The sequence below is a fragment of the Orcinus orca genome, chromosome 10 (genome assembly GCF_937001465.1).
Source record: "Orcinus orca chromosome 10, mOrcOrc1.1, whole genome shotgun sequence".
In the NCBI taxonomy this organism is placed as follows: domain Eukaryota; kingdom Metazoa; phylum Chordata; class Mammalia; order Artiodactyla; family Delphinidae; genus Orcinus; species Orcinus orca.
The window spans coordinates 103,486,718-103,504,624 of NC_064568.1; the positions used below are offsets into that span (position 1 = coordinate 103,486,718).

The 17,907-nt window shown below is 50.4% G+C and overlaps 1 long non-coding RNA gene across 1 annotated transcript; it reads right to left on the reverse strand.

Annotated features, from left to right (window-relative positions):
* Positions 1-13,011: 13,011 nt before the first annotated feature.
* On the reverse strand, positions 13,012-16,939 carry LOC117197082 (uncharacterized). Its single transcript, XR_004477566.2, has 3 exons — positions 16,362-16,939; positions 15,978-16,154; positions 13,012-15,880 (listed from the first exon to the last, which is right to left on the reverse strand). It is a non-coding gene; the product is annotated as an uncharacterized LOC117197082 (long non-coding RNA).
* Between the last annotated feature and the right edge of the window lie 968 nt (positions 16,940-17,907).

The following is a 17,907-nucleotide window of genomic DNA, read 5'->3' on the forward strand; positions in this document are numbered from 1 at the left end:
ACCGGGGCACGAACCCGCGTCCCCTGCATCGGCAGGCGGACTCTCAACCACTGCGCCACCAGGGAAGCCCACTGTTAGTTTTTGTTTGTGGCAGGTGTTCATTCATAGAGGTGAGTGATCGATTGTCATGACTTAGAACAGATGTCTCTCACTTCCTGTGACACCCAGCTTTCACCCCCTCCCTGAAGTCAAACGAACTTGCCTCGAGCCCCATCCACTATGGTGGTAAAGGTCCAGGTGTCTGATGTGGGGGGACGGCAGGATGGAAGTCTGCGGGAGGTGCTGTGGGTACCACTGGGTCCCCCGAAAACCTAGGCTGAAGCCTCACCACGTGGGATGTTTGTTTTAGACCAGACGACACACCTCTCTCCCGGGTGCTGTCCTGCACCTTGTGGGGTGTCTAGCAGCACCCCTGGCCTCTGCCCACTGGGTGCCCAGAGCACCACCCACAGTCATGACAACCAAAGATGTCTCCCGATTTTCCCCCCAAGGGGAACCAAGGGTTTACATAATCCATCAGGAGGTTGACGCTTGTGTGTGTTTATAATAAAGTTTTTGGCTGTGAACACAAAATATGAAATTGTGTTGAATTGCATCCCCAGAAAGGTGGGTTGGCGTCCTAATCTGGCTACCTGCGAGTGTGAGCTCATTTGGAAACAGGGTTTCTGCAGGTGTAATTAAGATGAGGTCACACAGAAGTAGGCGGGGCCCCAGGTCCAGACGATGTCCTTACAAACTGGATCTGGGAGAGGAGACAGCACAGCCCTGGAGCGGCTCACCTGAGGGCGGACATTCACAGGTGTAAACCCCCAGGTTACTCATCCTGGGTGGCGAGGTCCCTGGAGTCAAAGCCCGGCCTGGGGTCGGAGCCCCGGTGCTGAGTCGTGATGAGAGCTGGTCGCGAATCCTTCCCCACGGAGCTGAGGATGGGGGTCAGAGCAGTTACGTGAATAAACAGAGAGCCCACAGGCACATAAAGAAATCGCAGGACACTGGTGTCCAGGATGCGAGCACGAGGCTGTGTGGGGCTTCTCTCCCCCGACGAGAGCTGCTCTTCGCCGGCTGTCTGGTACAGCTGCACACTCGGCCTGTTGCCCGTTCAGAGCAGCGCCGGAGCCCCTCCTTCTGAAGCCGCGCCTACGAACAGCTGAGGGGACTTTCTAGAGGTCTGGTCGTTTTACTCCGTTGACTTTCCACAGCATGCCTGTTTCCTCATTCCTGACAGGTGGCTCAATCTGGGTTTCAATTCCTTAAAAATAAAATCTACCTGCCCAGGTTGATGACTTGTATCCACGATAATGGCTAATCAAAAGAATATGCCCCTGGGTAGGTGTCACAAGTGCTAAAAAGGGTTCAGACCCTTTCACCAAACACGCCACTGAGGGGATGTCACAGGTCCTCGTAAGGGCACTGACACAGCAGAGGATTATTTATGATCAGAAACGAGCGGAAACTACACATTCCCCTGAAATGGGGACTGTTCAGTAACTTTTGGTACATCCATACAATGAAATACTCCTGAGGCGTTAAAATGTAAGTTTTGAACAAAGGTTATGAAACACTGCCAGTGTAATCCCAAATCTATTGCAACAAACACCGAAAGGATGTGCTTCAATACAATGAGTGAGTCTAAAGTTCTCCGTTGGGCTTTTCTGTATTATTCATGTTTTCTACAATGAATATCTATATCCTTTTGTAATAGAAAATAGAACGAATGAGGTTGACTAAGGCCTACGCAAACAACGTAGCCCACTTTAAGTGTGCAGCTCTTTGAGTTTTGATACATGTAGGCGTAGTGTAACCACACTCACAGTCAAGAAGTAGGACCTTCCCACCCCCAGCAAGCTCCCTCTGGCTCCTTTGTGGTCACGCCCCGTCCCAGCTCTTGGAAACTGCCGCTCTGTCTTCTGTTGCCATAGTTCTGCCTTTCCTAGAATGTCACCCACGTGGGATTACACGGAACGTAATCTTTTGGACGCGGCTTCTGTTCTCGTAGCAGTTTCTTGAGATTCACGCGTTGGCCTCCGTACTTCACATGAGATAATGAACCGTCTTTAATGCTTCAGCTGCTGTCACTTGGGTTTTCCAGGCCTTGGGGTTGGCATTGCTCTTAACCGATAACAGTATTGGACACCACTTTGGAAATTCCACTCATTGTTTGAGGTCCTCCTTAACACGACTTCCTCCCCGGGGAGACGTTCACGATACTTCTGCTCCCAAACAGTTGCGATTCCTCTGTTTTGAATCCTTATGGCATTTTATGTTCCACCCCACGCCCCAGAGACAGCCGTATTCTTCTCTGTAATACAGTTAACTGTGCTCTGGTTTAATCGATCCCGGTATTCCCAATCCATGAGACGCTGGGCTTCTTAAAGCCAGGAGCTATCTTACTTGACGGCAATACCTTCCGATCTACACACATCACTCTCTGCCGGCCTGATGTGTGAGAGCACTGCCCTCTCTGCTCTGGTCATTCCGGCCTCCTCGCTGCCCCGCGCGTGCCGTGCTCACTCCCGCTCGTGTCCTCAGGGGGGACAGCGGGCCGCAGTGTCCTCAGTGCCACCATCCTGGTGGCATGTTCGTGACGGGTCAGAAGGCCAGGTGTCTGAGTCTGGGGACGGTCTCTGCCCAGCACGTCACAGGACAGGCTGGCTCCCAATGTGCTTCTCAGCAGAGGTGGCCACGGACCCTTTCGAATCCTCTTCTCCAACTGTGGCCTCTCCAAGCTTTGTTTTGGACCCCTTAAGAAAACCGACAACTCAACCCATGTCCTGTGTGGCTATGCCATATGGAAGTGGGTCCCAAGCCGCCCCAGGCCCCCTGAATGACTCTTGCTCCTCTGCTGCGGGACTTCTCAGAACCTTCAGAAAACCATGAGTTTGGTGCCTCCCCAACAGCAGGATGGCGTAGCCAGCCTTTCCCAAGTGCATTTAACCACAGACCCTGGCCCATTTCAAAAATCTTCACTTGGAAATGATTTCAGGCTCTCAGCAAGCTGCAGAAATAGTCCAAAGAGGTCCTGGCTTTGCTCCCAGCTTTTATTTTTTGTTGCAGCAATCTGTCGGACTCCGAGACTTTTGGAAACTGCCTTTAAGAATTATGCGTTGCTTGTAACCTAAGGTCTCCTGTCAACAAAGACAGAGAGAATTACTGAGCTCCTGCAAGAAACCTGAGGGGTTTTCACATTTAGCCATGAACATATGTTTATTTGTGAACCGCACACACAACTGCTCTCTTCAAGCTTAGCTTCTAGATTCCAAGGGCCAGACCCATAAGGTGTACGTTTCAATTTTTAGCAGAAGCTACAGGCAAATTAAAACCCGACCAAAATGCTGTGTTTTCCGAGTAGAATGTATGTCAGGTGGCTTATTCCTTCCCGAGAGTTCGTGGCTGGCACTGGTCATCGGCAGAGGAAAGCAAGCCCTAATCACAGAGGGGCCAGGACGTGAGCCGTCGCAATGAGAGCCAGAGTCCAGCCACGCGCAGCCCCCGCTGCCCTTGCTTGGGAGTAACTTCTACTCAAGGGCAGGCTAAAAGGATGGCACTCCTGACCCGGGTTTTAGGAACACCTCTCCTGCGAGCATTCCAGGCTCATCACAGATGCTCTGGCCTCACCCTGCCTTCGAGTGCTTCTCTTTCCCTGGTCCTCTCCGGCCCTCCCCACACCTCCCATCACATCAGACCTGGGCCTCCCCCGGGCCAGCCCCGGCCGGCCGTACCTCTGCACGGGCCAGGCTGCCGCCTGGCCTGGCCCCCACCTCTGCCTGGAGACACCCTGCTACGTCTTCAGCCTCAGCTGGACGCCCGACCGGGAAGGCCTCCCTGATGCCCCAGGGAGAACCAGCCCCCTCTCTCCCCTGCTTCCTTGGCCACATTTTTATCAGTCTGAATTGTCCTGCTAGGCCCGGAAACCCAACCCCGACTGACTTCTGCAAAAGGAGGCAATTTACCGACCTTGAAGCCAAACTGTGGGAAGGACTGGGGTGCCAGGAAGCAGAGCCTGGGCCGAGGTCGAAGCTCTCCTGGCCTCTCTCTGAGTGTCCCAGACCCCGTCCACGGGAGACCCCATGGCGGCCGTGTTCCGACCCAAGCCCACAGCCTCACACCCAGGAAGGAAAGGCTTTGTCCTCTCAGCAGCAGCTCAGCAAGTCCCGGGGAGGACCCTGGGATCCTCACTGGGGCTGGGGGCAGGAGGCATCCGGATGGGGCCAGGGCAGGTCGGGGGTGTCAGCGTCCACTCAAACCACTGACAGGGTTGGCGGGGGCAGGATGCTCACAGTATTGGCAGAAGAACCGGGAAAGTGATGGAAGACGGAACAGTAGCCACCGGTAACAGGACGGTTCTGCTTCTATTAAGAGCAGCTCGCATCTGAAACAGTCTCACAGACATAGAGAACAGACGGGTGGTTGCCAAGGGGGCGGTGGGGGAGGGCTGGAGGGGGAGTTTGGGATGAGCAGATGCAAACTAGTCTATACAGGATGGCTAAACAACAAGGTCCTACTGCAGAGCACAGGGAACTGTATCAATATCCTGTGATAAACCATCATGGAGAAGAATATGAAAAAGAATCTATGTATGTATAACTGAGTCACTTTGCTGTACAGCAGACATTAACACAACATTGTAAATCAACTATACTTTGGTAAAAAAAAAAAAAAAGAATAGATCGCATCAGATACATCTGGACACACAGGGAACCTCTGTGCTTTCACTCTGGTCTGAGAGCTCTTTGAGGGAAAACACCTGATCTCTTCCTGATCCTTCTGTCCCCTGAGAGCAGCACAGTGCCATGCCTTACACTGAGGAGGCCCCAATAATGTCTGCGGAGTTGAATAGTCATTAATAAGGTTATTTTGCAGGGATGGACTTAATGTAACAGGATTCATGAAGCTTGTAAGATTTAGGATCTCTGAATATTTTCATTGAACCATGGGGGTCAAGGAGGAGGCTGAATGAACGGTTCCTTGAGGTCATCTTTCCCCCATAGCACACTTATATACTGGCCCAGAACTTGTCCTTAATTCTCTAATTAAGATTAAAAAAATAAAGCAAAGTTCCACTGTCAAGCGGCTACTTTGTGAAATTATTATCTGTTAAAGATTGCATTGTCTGATAGGGATTTATTCTGGGTTAGTTCAGTCATGATAAGGATTAAGAAAAACACTTTCATAGATTTTAACTTGCCAAGTTCAATATTGCTATATTTTATGTAAGTGGCTGGCCCCCTTTTGAGCCCTATGGCAGCATTAGATAAAGTAGTTCATATTCCAATAAACTAGTAACGCAAAAAAGAGGTGTTCATTTTAGACATATTGTCCCAGGCTCTCCAGGACAAAAGGCCACTCACATTCATACAGGGGTGTTTTGGAAAAACATATGGTTTGCCTATTAGGTCCAGGAAATGCTAGGCCTGGTGTGTACATAAGGGAGCTCGAGGTGGGAAAGATGTCCCTCCCTCCCTCTCCGGAGAGATATCTTGGGTCTTATGCCCTGTCTTTCTCCCCTTCTCTGTCCCCATTCTGCCCTGTAGATCCCACCCCCTCAGCTTCACCAGGCTCCGTGTCCTTGTCTTTATCCTGATATGAGTGCCATGGTCTAGGTCTGCATTCTCTCCTCCGAGGCCAGGGATTGGCAACCTTTTTCTGTAGAGAGCCGGATGATAGACACGTAGGCCTTGTGGGTGTACAGTTTCCGTCCCAGCTTCTTAGTTCTGTCGCGGTAGAAACGGCCATAGACAGCGTGTCTGTGAATGGAGGTGGCCCTGGTCCAGTAAACCCCAGGCTGCGGGCTGCGTGTGGCCCTCAGGCTGTAGTTTGCCAAGCCCCGGAAAGCATTCTCCAGCCACTTCATTCCGACGTCAGTGGCCTGTGTTTTTCGTCTTTATATCTCCAGGCTCTTACAGGGTGCCTGGTACTTAAGAGACATGCAATAAAAGTTTGTAGGGAGAGTGCCGAGTGCCCCAGCCCAAGCATACACGTCGAGGATGTCGGTCTGTTACCAAGCTGTTAGATATTATTTCAGTTTCAGTAACTTAAAGGACTTGGAGCTCTTTTTAGATTTACTAAAAATTAGAAATCCATTCCCCTTCTAACAACAGAATTCCATGTTTATTGTTTTATGAACAGTTGTTCAGCAACATGGCATCCAGCACCTCTAATTATAAGCCTTTTAAAACGCATTCCTCTTGGTGGTAAGTTTGACCAAGGCTTAGACAAGAGGCGTTTTGTTTTTTGTTTAAACAAGAGCATCTCAGACACAGGTGAAGGATGAGATCTGCTTGCTGCCAGGAAGAATGTCGGATCCTTAAACTCCTTGTTAGCTCAGGCGTGTTTTGCTTATCTTTAGGGTTAATCATTCTTGGAAGAAATTCCTCACCGTGTTCCTCTAAGTCACAGCAAAAAAGCTTTGCTCTAAGTGTTTGCTCTTAGGAGGAGGGGTTGCCAGGGGTCACACAGCCTCTCTCTGCCCAAACACAGCTCCATGTTGGGTGTGGGTGCGCCCCTGGGTAGGCACGAAGCCATGTGTCCTGTGCTAGGCAGGCGCAGTCACCAGCAGAAGGAAACCCTGTGTCAGAATGAGATTTGGGTAAATTATCCACCACACCCATCACCAATCTCCTCCAAGGCATTGTGCTTTTGAGAAACTATTAGAGGATCACAGAGCAGCCAAAGTACCTCCCAAACAAAGCAGCTTTGGAGCTATAGACACCCTGTGATCTGCCCAGGTGCCAGGGAGGTGCTGCAGTCCCTTCCACAGCCCTTGAGAGCCAACGGCACCCATCTCCCCGCTATGCCTTCACACTGGCAACTTGAAAGCAGCGGGGGGTGGTGGTGGTGGCGGGAAGCACCCATATGATGGAAATAGGCAAACACGACGAATCAGGTCCAGTGCACCACTCGATCCCGTGTCAAGTCAAGCCTTCTCATCCTCCCACACTGGGATGTATTTAAAGACAGAGCAACTGACCAGCCCAACACATTATTTCTAAAACCATGAGTTTTAGAAAGATTGATATTATTTTGTTCCTGCCTTCAAGGGGTCTGTCTGGGAGATAAAACATGGACGTATGAAAAGATGACTAATAATGTCAACCTCTCAAGATGACCTCTGTAAGTTTCTTAACCACCCTGCATCTCTGTTTTCCCATCTGTGAAATATCTGTAAAATATCTCTCAGGAAACATAGGAGGTTAGATTAGATAATATATATAAAGCGTCTAGCATGTAGCATGGCTGATAGTGTGTGCTTAATTAAAAGTGGCCGGGCTTCCCTGGTGGCGCAGTGGTTGGGAGTCCGCCTGCCTATGCAGGGGACGTGGGTTCGTGCCCCGGTCCGGGAAGATCCCACATGCCGCGGAGCGGCTGGGCCCGTGAGCCATGGCCGCTGAGCCTGCGCGTCCGGAGCCTGTGCTCCACAACGGGAGAGGCCACAACAGTAGGAGGCCCGCGTACCACAAAAAACAACAAACAAAAAGTGGCCATTATTATTATTATCATTATTATTATTAATTAAGGAAGAAAGAAGTTGGAAATGAGGAGGTGGCAAAAAATTAAGATTTGAAACAAGTGAGCCGGTGGCGGTAGTTTCCGTCTACAGACCACTCAACAGTTAAAAGGTCCGTGTCAGGTATCTGGTCTACCGTCGAGGCCCACGTAGCGTTAGAACCTGAAAAGGGAGAAGCTCTTGGCTCTCACACCGATTCTGCTGGTGGCTTCAGGCTTCTCTCAGAGCCTCATCGATCACAGAACTCAAAACAGGACCAAGAGAGAAACAGCTGTTACCCAAACCTACTCAGCTGGCCCTACACCAAGGTCTCAGGAACCTCGGCAACGACACACAGAGCTCACAGCGAAGCTGATGTCCACGGGAGCAGAAGGAATCACATGCCCATCGGGACACGTTCTGAATGGCTGCGTCTCTGCTGTGCTTTGAAAAGGAAGCTCTTGCCATGGTAACTGGGTCACCCTGGACCCTCTGAGCAACCACAAAGGCAAGAAGAACCGATCTTGTGTTTCCTTCCAGGAAGTAGAAAATAACATTTCATGTGCTTTTTAGGAGGATTCTCTTAACGGCTTACTTGAATTTTACACCTCCCTCACCTTGGAAATCCAAACATATAAATGGAAAATGTTTTGATTTTGTATGCGCTAGGGCTCAGAGACGCGTCTACTTTATATGCTCAAAAGAGGTGGCACGTGGGCAATTTGCTAACAGAGGGCTTCTCGCGGGCAGTATCGTCCATAGCTACCACTGCCTGTGGGTTATTGTGTCCGTCAGTGTCCTTAGATGTAAGCGACAGAAGCCGATTTTGCTATTTTAAGCAAAATGGGAATTGATTAAAAAGGTATTGAGAAGCTCAGAACTCTCTGGGAAGGATGGAGAGGCAGCTCGGACGCTATGCAGACAGGAATGGCCTTCTCCACCCACAACAAAAAAGGCCACCGCTGGGATAGGGTGGGGAGGATAAATTAGGAGTTTGGGATTGAGATATACACACAACTATATATAAAGTAAGCAAACAAAAAGGACCTACTGTAGAGCACAGGGAACTCTACTCAATGTCTTGTAATAACCTATAATGGAAAAGAATCTGAAAAGAATTTACATATATATATATATATACACACACATAACTGAATCACTTTGCTGTACACTTGAAACTCACACAGCATTGTAAATTAACTACACTCCAATCAAAAAAGGCCACTGCGGGCTTCCCTGGTGGCGCAGTGGTTGAGAGTCCTCCTGCCGATGCAGGGGACACAGGTTCGTGCCCCGGTCCGGGAAGATCCCGCTTGCCACGGAGCGGCAGGGCCCGTGAGCCATGGCCGCTGAGCCTGCGCGTCCGGAGCCTGTGCTCCGCGACGGGAGAGGCCACAGCAGTGAGAGAGCCGCGTACAGGAAAAAAAAAAGGCCACTGCTGCACCACAAGTACTCTTGACACGGATGTCACGGGCCTAGTTCCTGCTGCGGCCAGAGCCACGGCCCTGGCCACTGGGGACACTGGACGCAGCCTCTTGTCCCCTCCACTGCATGAACTCTGCACCACCCCTGTTCCTTCACACACTGGATTCTGACACAAGGTTTGGCCTGGGTACATGGTCGGTGGGGCCCAGGCAGTGTGTCCATTCTGAACTGCACAGGAAGCTGGGAAAGTGACCAGTCAGCACAGTCAGCTTCTGTACCGGGGGCTGTGCTCTGCCATTTAAGGCAGGAGATGCCGCAAACCCAGGGGAAGGGATCAGATCAGGAAGAACGCTTTTGGCTATAGCACTAGCTTATCCAACTGTAAGCGGCTTACACAAGGACTTACTGTCTCGTAAGGAGGAGTCCAGAAGTGAGTGGTTCCAAATATGTTAAATTCAGCCACCAAGCACGTTATTACAGACCCGGGTGTGTCCGTCTCTCTGTCCCACTGTCCACAGAGCAGTGGTCTTCACTTCCGAGCTTGGCGCCTCGTGGTTACAAGACGATGGTCACAGCTCTGGAAGTTACATCTTCAGGTAAGCAAGTTCCAAGCACAAAGAGTGGGGTTTCTCTCTGCGGATCTCTTCTTACCAGGAAGGAAAACGTCCACCAGAGCTTTTACAGGCAGAATACAAATCCCTGGCCAGGATTAGGACACACACCTATGTCCTTGCTGCAGAGGAGGCTGCGAAACCAAATACCTGATACCTTCAGCCTCCGAAATGGGCTGTGGATCCTGACGAGAAAGAGAAAGCCGGAAGAGCAGCTAGGCCACCGATGGGGTCTGCCATCGCCACCCTCCTTAGAGATGCTGACCAAAATTCTACGTGGATTACTCTCTCTCCTTTGCCCATGAACTCAGTCTGAGGCGTGGGTAATAGGGGAGATAGGAAACATTTTATAGACTTAATTTAGGGAGACTGTTCATTCCACGCGCCTTTGCAGAGGAAGGCACTGTCAGGGGACCACTGCCACCACTGCGGGGGGACCACGGGGCATGCGGGCTGCCTCTTCCCAAGGTTCTTTATCAAAGCCCCCAGGCTGGCCTGCGCAGAGGGGAGGGAAAGACCCCAACGGTCCCCAAATCCTGCTTCTGCACCTGGTGACGCAGGAATGGAGCCACACTGCCGGCCCTGGTCCCACCCCAAACTCCATCCGCGGAGCTAAGATGGGGCAGCGCAGAAAAAAGCTCCCATCATCGAAGTGTTGTTTTGATAAAATACTTGTATTTTGGAAAAACCGAGACTTAGGAGCATCTCCAAGGGAAAGCGTTCACTTCACACTGATTTGCCAGGAGAGGAGAGAACCGCATAATTTCCACAGTGACAAGAGAAGGGTCCTGCTGGGAGGGGCCATTTGATCAATCCTACTTAGGGAGATAATCCGGGGAAAACTCAGACGAAGAAACTAGAACCTCTGTTCCTAAATGCTCAGCAACATCCCGATTTGGAATATTTAGTAATAGAACTTACGTCTGAGAGCGAACGGATGTGAGGTCATGGTCAGGGGACAGACCCAGTGCCGTGGAGGTCTCTGGACCTCTCCTCACTGCAGAGCTGGCCAGACCGGAGCAGCCCTGCCCACACAGCTGACCCCCATCCCTGGGAGGAAGTGGGTCTCGAGATAATCCAGTCCAGGGCTTCCCATCCTTCTATGAGGAGCAGCAAAGCACCGCAGTGAAGAGGGTGGACTCTGGACTCGGGCTGCCGGGGTCACATCTTGGCTGGGCCGTCACCACCCGGGAGTCGACCGAGAACCTTGAGCCATGTGATTTGGAAGCAACAATGCAATAGCAGCTGTTCACAGCACGGCTTAGACCCAAGCAAGAGGGGCCCTGCCTTGGCCCCAGGCTTCACGGGTCCCCGATCTAGCCCCACGCCCGTTGGGGTGAGGATGTGTCCACCTGGAGCCCATGACTCTCTCTGGACTACGTTCCAGGTCCTTGCGAGCCCGAATTTCCTACCCAAACTGCCTGTTCCCACCTTCAGGGCCGACATGGACCCATTCCCCGGGTCTCTCCTCCCGGGGTACCACACCCCAGGCCCTCGGGGTGAAGCAGGGCAGCTGCTGGCGGGCTGTGGATGGGGCTGGGAGGCCTCTCGGGCGTTGGGGAGGAGACGAGGCAGGTCGCAGGCTGACGGCAGGCTGGTCCTGCATCCCTGCGTGTTATTAACCTCAAAGTGCCAGAAGTCCTAAATCTGAACCTGCTCCTCAGGTCACGATGAAGGTGTACTTGCAAAGGCAGGAGGACAAGAGCTTATTCTGTTCGACCATCTGATGAGTAACTTTTAAATATTTAGGCCGACAGGGTGAGGACTTCCACTCGTGCTGGGCCTTGGCACCCACGAGTGTCAGGGCAGAATGACTCCCACAATCCGTTGCGTTTCCATCACCAGCCACTGTACCAAAGGGCCCTGATGCTCCCCTGCTGCACACGGAAGAGTCCACTATGTCCTGGAAGCCACGTTTAGGGCTTCATTATTACATGTACGCTTTAAGGGAAGACCAGCCACTGTACCAAAGGGCCCTGATGCTCCCCTGCCGCACACGGAAGAGTCCACTCTGTCCTGGAAGCACACGTGTAGGGCTTCATTATTACATGTACGCTTTAAGGGAAGCTTGAACCAAACGCTGAAGAAACAACAGCACGAACAGGCCGCAGTCCTCGGGGAATGGCCATCTCTGCCCCCAGAAGGGGAGTCGGGGGCCCCGGCTCCAGAGCTACTCCCTTAGCGAGGCTCAGCTCCTCCTGCCCCAGCTTCTCTCTCTGTGTCTCTGACACAGTCACTCCCCTTCTAGAAACGTATGCTACGGAAACAAGCAGGATGAGACTGTGAGCCCCAAGCCCAGGGCAGTGATGTCTTCCTAACCCCAGGAGGGTGCCTGGTGCGTCATGGGCACACAGTGCACGGTTACCGAATGTGTGAAGGGGTGGCCAAGGGTCTGGGAAGAACGACACTTACTGAGACATTATTTGTAACAGTGAAAATACGGAAACAATCTAATACCCAAAATTAGAAATATGAGGAAATGAAATATTGAACATCTAAATGATGGATTGTTGAGCAGTCATTAAAAGTTATCTCTTAGTCATGTACCAATATGTTCATTGCAGCTCTATTTACAATAGCCAGGACATGGAAGCAACCTAAGTGTCCATCGACAGATGAATGGATAAAGAAGATGTAGCACATATATACAATGGAATATTACTCAGCCATAAAAAGGATGAAATTGAGTTATTTACAGTGAGGTGGATGGACCTAGAGTCTGTCATACAGAGTGAAGTAAGTCAGAAAGAGAAAAAACAAATACCATATGCTAACACATATATATGGAATCTAAGAAAAAAAAAGTCATGAAGAACCTAGGGGTAAGATGGGAATAAAGACACAGACCTACTAGAGAATGGACTTGAGGACACGGGGAGGGGAAAGGGTAAGCTGTGACAAAGCGAGAGAGAGGCATGGACATATATACACTACCAAACGTAAAATAGCTAGCTAGTGGGAAGCAGCTGCATAGCACAGGGAGATCAGCTCGGTGGTTTGTGACCACCTAGGGGGTGGGATAGGGAGGGTGGGAGAGAGAGAGACGCAAGAGGGAAGAGATATGGGAACATATGTATATGTATAACTGATTCACTTTGTTATAAAGCAGAAACTAACACACCATTGTAAAGCAATTATGCTCCAATAAAGATGATAAAAAAAAAGTTATCTCTTAAATTCCAGTGGGATGGGAGAATTCTCACAGTAGAATTTTAAGCAAAAAAGCAGGATTTAAAACTATATATAGAATATAAAGCATAAATCTAATTGTGTGTGAAGAAACACACATACACATGTACACAAACAAATACACACACACATCAACTAAATCAAGGTGTTAACAGAGTTGTTATCTATAGTTGTGGAATTCTGAGCAATTTTTAATTCATTCCTTTGGTTATTTTCAAAATTTTCTACAATGTGCATATATTACTAAATTAAGTTTTAAAATAGAAACCCCATAAACACAATTAAAACTGAAAAAGGGCACCAAAGAAAAATTTTGCAATATATGTGTCAAAAATTCCTATCATTAATTTATAAAGAACTCACATGCATCGAATAGCAAAAGATGAACACTCTCATAGAAAAATGGGGTAAAGTCTATTGTGGCAGAGATTAGCTTTCCACCTAAATCCCTCACCCACACCCCGAGGTCCTGGTTTCAGTCTGGGTGCCTGCCCAGCTGCACTGCATGTCCCGGCATCCCTTGGAGGAAGGTGTGTGGTCTTGAGACCAGGTTCTCTCCAGAAGAGAATGATGAAAGTGGCATGTACCGATTTTATGACTGGCCCCCAAACACTGGGGGTAGTTTATGAAACAATAGAACGCCATTTCTAAACTTAACGTTTACTGAGCTATTAACGAGAGCTCAGCACTTCACACACATGATCTCATTTAATCCTATCAACACTCCCCTGGAGAAGTATTATTATTCTCCACACTTTAGAGATGAGAAAACTGACACCAGAGACTGTTTACACTGTGGCATGTGGTATATGTATGTACAGAAATGGCCTGAAGAGTATATTCAAACATTTTAGTGGTTATTTCTGGATGTTCAGATTGTAAGAACCATATGTTCATATTTTCTCAACAAACATATATTACTTGTATAATTTTTAAATGGTAGAAAACTTTTAAGTGACAATAATTTATTAGAATTTTATGGACGATAGACTGCACAGCTAAGACATTAGCCAAAGAACTTTCAGAGGAGTTTAAATTATCCTTCCTCTCGCTCTTTATTTTTTTTTTAGTACATTCTCTGCACAAAAAACAATTTTCACTTCCACAATTGTAAACCAAATCTGAAAGGTTCAAAAGGAGGTCAGACGATCTAATAATTACTGCGACTTAAAAATGTACCTTGCCCCTCTGAGGGAGGGAGACCCTCTGAGTCACCATCATCTTATAACGATCATGACCTACAGCCTGGGTCATTGAGTTCATAACAGATATACCAGCATTAATTAGCATGCTTTAAACCAGGGGTTGGCATGTTTTTTCTGTAGAGAGCCAGCCAGTAGATATTTTAGGCTTTCAGGTAATACGGTCTGTTATAACTACCCAGCTGGGCATGGCTGTGCCCCAGTAAAACTATTTACAAAATTAGGCATCTGAGGGACTTCCCTGGTGGTCCCTCAGATGGTAAAGTGGTAAAGAACCTGCCTCACAATGCAGGGGATGCGTGGGTTCGATCCCTCGTCAGGGAACTAAGATCCCACATGCGGTGGGGCAACTAAGCCCATGAGCCTCAACGAGAGAGCCCGGGTGCTGCAAATTACAGAGCCCACGTGCCCTGGAGCCTGCGCGCCACAACTAGAGAGAAAAAACCTGCACGCCACAGCTAGAGAGAAGCCTGCGCGCCATTACAAAAAACCCCGTGGACCGCAAGGAAGATCCCACGTGCCACAACAAAGACCTGATGCAGCCAAAAAAATTTTTTTTAAAAAGCATCTGGGGCTTCCCTGGTGGCGCAGTGGTTGAGAGTCTGCCTGCCGATGCAGGGGACACGGGTTCGTGCTCCGGTCTGGGAAGATCCCACATGCCACGGAGCGGCTGGGCCCGTGAGCCATGGCCGCTGAGCCTGCGTGTCCGGAGCCTGTGCTCCACGACGGGAGAGGCCACAGCAGTGAGAGGCCCGCGTACCGCCAAAAAAAAAAAAAAAAATAATAAAGCATCTGGCCTCTGAGCCACGCTTCGCCAAGCCCTGTTTCAGACTCGCTATTCAAAGTGTGGACCAGCAGAATTGCGTCACTGGAGAGCAGGTCAGAAATGCAGGATCTCAGGCCCCTCACAGACCTGCTCTTCAGAATTTGCATCTTTAGTAGGATGCCCTGGTGATTTGCATGTTCATTCAAGTTTAGAAGCTGATTCTCAAGCATGTCTGCTCGCTGGTGTCACCTGGGGAGTTTCTGTAAAAAGCACGGATGCCCAGAGATTCGGATTTCTTTGGTAGGGGCTAGAGCCCAGGTATGGGGAAATCGTTAGAGGCTCCCAGGTGGTTCTAATGTGCAGCCACCACTGCAGACCTATAGACCTGGTCATCTGAGCAGATCCCTAATCGTGACTCAAACCCAAAGGACACCGCCCATGAGAAAGACAGAACATTCAGCAGCCCTGGCTCAGCTACTGAGAACGAAATGCGCCTTGTTTGCCCCTAACCCTGAGGATGAGCCCCGTGAGGACCCTTCCACCGAAAGGCGGAACTGCCACTGCTGGTTTTCGTTATCTTTAGCAGGTTCCTGCGTGGCTTTCACAGACTTGGCCACGGAGTATGCCGGGCCCTGGGAGCTGGGCCAGCCACACACAGCAAGAATCCAGCTGCCATGATTCAGCTCCAGGAGAACATGGAAATGCCTACATGTCACTAATCCAGAAAGGACGGATGCCCGCGGGATCGGGAAGGATCACGTGATCAGAAAGCCTAACCTTCATTTCACTGCAGAACATATTTACAAGAAGAACAAACGTAAAGATGCTGAACGCCAGATGCAGTCCTTCGGAAGTTTCTTGGGGGGTGGGGAGGGGGGACGTGATAGCATGAGTTGCACCGCTCCGATCTGTTGGGGACCACCCAAGGCAAGGTACCAGTGAGAGTTTACAGTTTATTAGAAAATTGGAAGCTGCTTGTGCAGAAACTCCAACCGGGTCAAGAACAGCAGTGCTACCCGGCAGTGATGCTCCAGCCTGGTCCACGGGACCTGAGACGCATCCCTGTTTGGAACGAACCCACAGGCCAAGGTTCAAAGTCTCAGAACGACGCCTGCTGAGGTGTTCAGGGGCCAGGTGTCACAGGGGCTGCGACCTGTGCTCAATAATTGAGTCTGGGCGCTGCAGCTACTCTTTCTTCTGTGTGCTAGTAATTAATAAAGAAAAGGGGCGGAGTTTCAAAGTCTCTGTACTAGTTACCAGGAAAATGCAAATCAAAGCCGCAACGAGATACCACCTCATACCTGTTAGGATGTCCACAATCACAAACCAGAAAATAACTTGTGTTGGTGAGGATTTGGAGAAATCGTGACCCTTGTGCACTGCTGGCTGGGACACAAAAGGGTGCAGCCACTTGGGATAACGGTATATGGATCATGGTATATGGAGGTTATATGGAGGATAACGGTATATGGAGGTTCCTTAAAAAATAAGCAAAGAATTCCCGTATGATCCAGCAATTCCACTTCCAGGCATATGTCCCAAAGAAGTGGAAGCAGGGTCTTGAGTAGGTATTTGTGCACCAGTGTTCACAGCAGCGTCATTCTCAACAGCTATAAAACACGACCCAACGACCTTGGCCCCCGGTCAGGTCGTGCTGTGTGAGTGAGGGCTGCCCCTCCACTTACCTGTGCGTGCAGGTGAGGGCGTGTTCATTCATATTTGCACCTTCTATGTCTGTGCAGAGCTCCTGGATCAATTCAGTTGCTTGGAAGACCTCTTAGACGGGAAGGGGTCAGGGAGTGAAGGGGACAGAAGCTCGATTAACATCCGTGCTGAAGTTCCCCACCGCGTTCCAGGAAGGCCGCAGAGACTGTTATGCATTGCAAAGCTTCCAGACTGGCGGGTAATTAGCCGTGGGCCCCCTTGGTGCCCTGGCCTCCCTGGTCCCTCCCCTAGCACCCCCAGACCTCTCCATGAGCTGCATCTAAAGGGTCACCCGGCACAGCTGAGAGCCTCCGGAACCCCTCAGACAACGCCCAAGCTGACTCTTGGGCGCCCCTGCCTTGCATGTTGTGGTATATTTTGCAGTAAAAGTTCTGTTTGTGTTGATGGTTTCAGGTAAGAACAGACAGCAGAGAAAATAATGACAGCTAGGAGATCCACAGGTGCAGAGTATGCTGGCCTGAGCCTCTCAGGGCCCTTCCACCATGACCCAGCGGAGCCCTGGGCCCCGGCAGACGAGTTTCAGATGCTCATGCGCCGTGCAGAGGTGCACCGCAGTGCACTTCAGGTCATAACAGAGCGGTGAGCACAGAATGATGCCTACTTCGCATTTGAAGGAGGAGAGCCATCGCTGTTTACCGTCAAATGCGGACTCCCGGGGTAACCTCAGGCTGGTTTGGACATGCAGGATGGGAGGCAAGAACCGTAAAGGTGGTTTACAGGATTAATTCAGACACAAATTAGTGCAGTCTGTCAGATACCGCAATACTGCCTCGCACAGCACGTTTTCCAGGGCAGAGGCCATTAGGGGCTGGAAACCATGGCTATTGGGGTGAGGGGAACGTTGTACCGAGGATCCACTCCACACCCACCGGGGGACGCAGTCCTGGGCCTCGTACTGGTACCCAAAGCTCAGTTCGTCCAGCAGGACGGGGCTGCTGGCATCCAGAGGTGTGGGCAGTGTGAGAGATAAAGTGTCTCACACACACTCACACACACATCTAGACACACACACACACTCACATACACACTTACATACACACACTCACTGTGAGGCCACGCGAGGCTCATGCCTGGATGGCGTATAGGAATGATGAGTTAACGTGAGTGTGGTTTCGAGCATAGACACCCGATTTCAGTTCTGAGTAAGGGATGAAAGTCGCTGAACTGGGTTAACTCCGACTCAGACAGCCTTTCTGGTAAAGAAAGGCTCTATTTTCATGCCAGGCGGGCGGCCTGGGCAGGACGAGCTTCCTGAGGCTTTGGCGGCTCCCCCTACCGCTCCCGCCCCCACGTCTGGCAGCGTCGAGCTGCGTGTACTCACACGTCTTGCTGACTCCACCTCGTTCTGTTCTCTTAGAAGGAACTTCAAGCTGCTGCATGAAAATTCCATGTTGATGACGGGAAAACGGAGCAAAGCCCCAAAGCCGCTTTCCCGACCGGCTTTCCGTGGTCGGGGGGCGGGGGTCCTACGGGAGGCTGGGAGGCTGGGGAAGCCTTCTTCCTGCC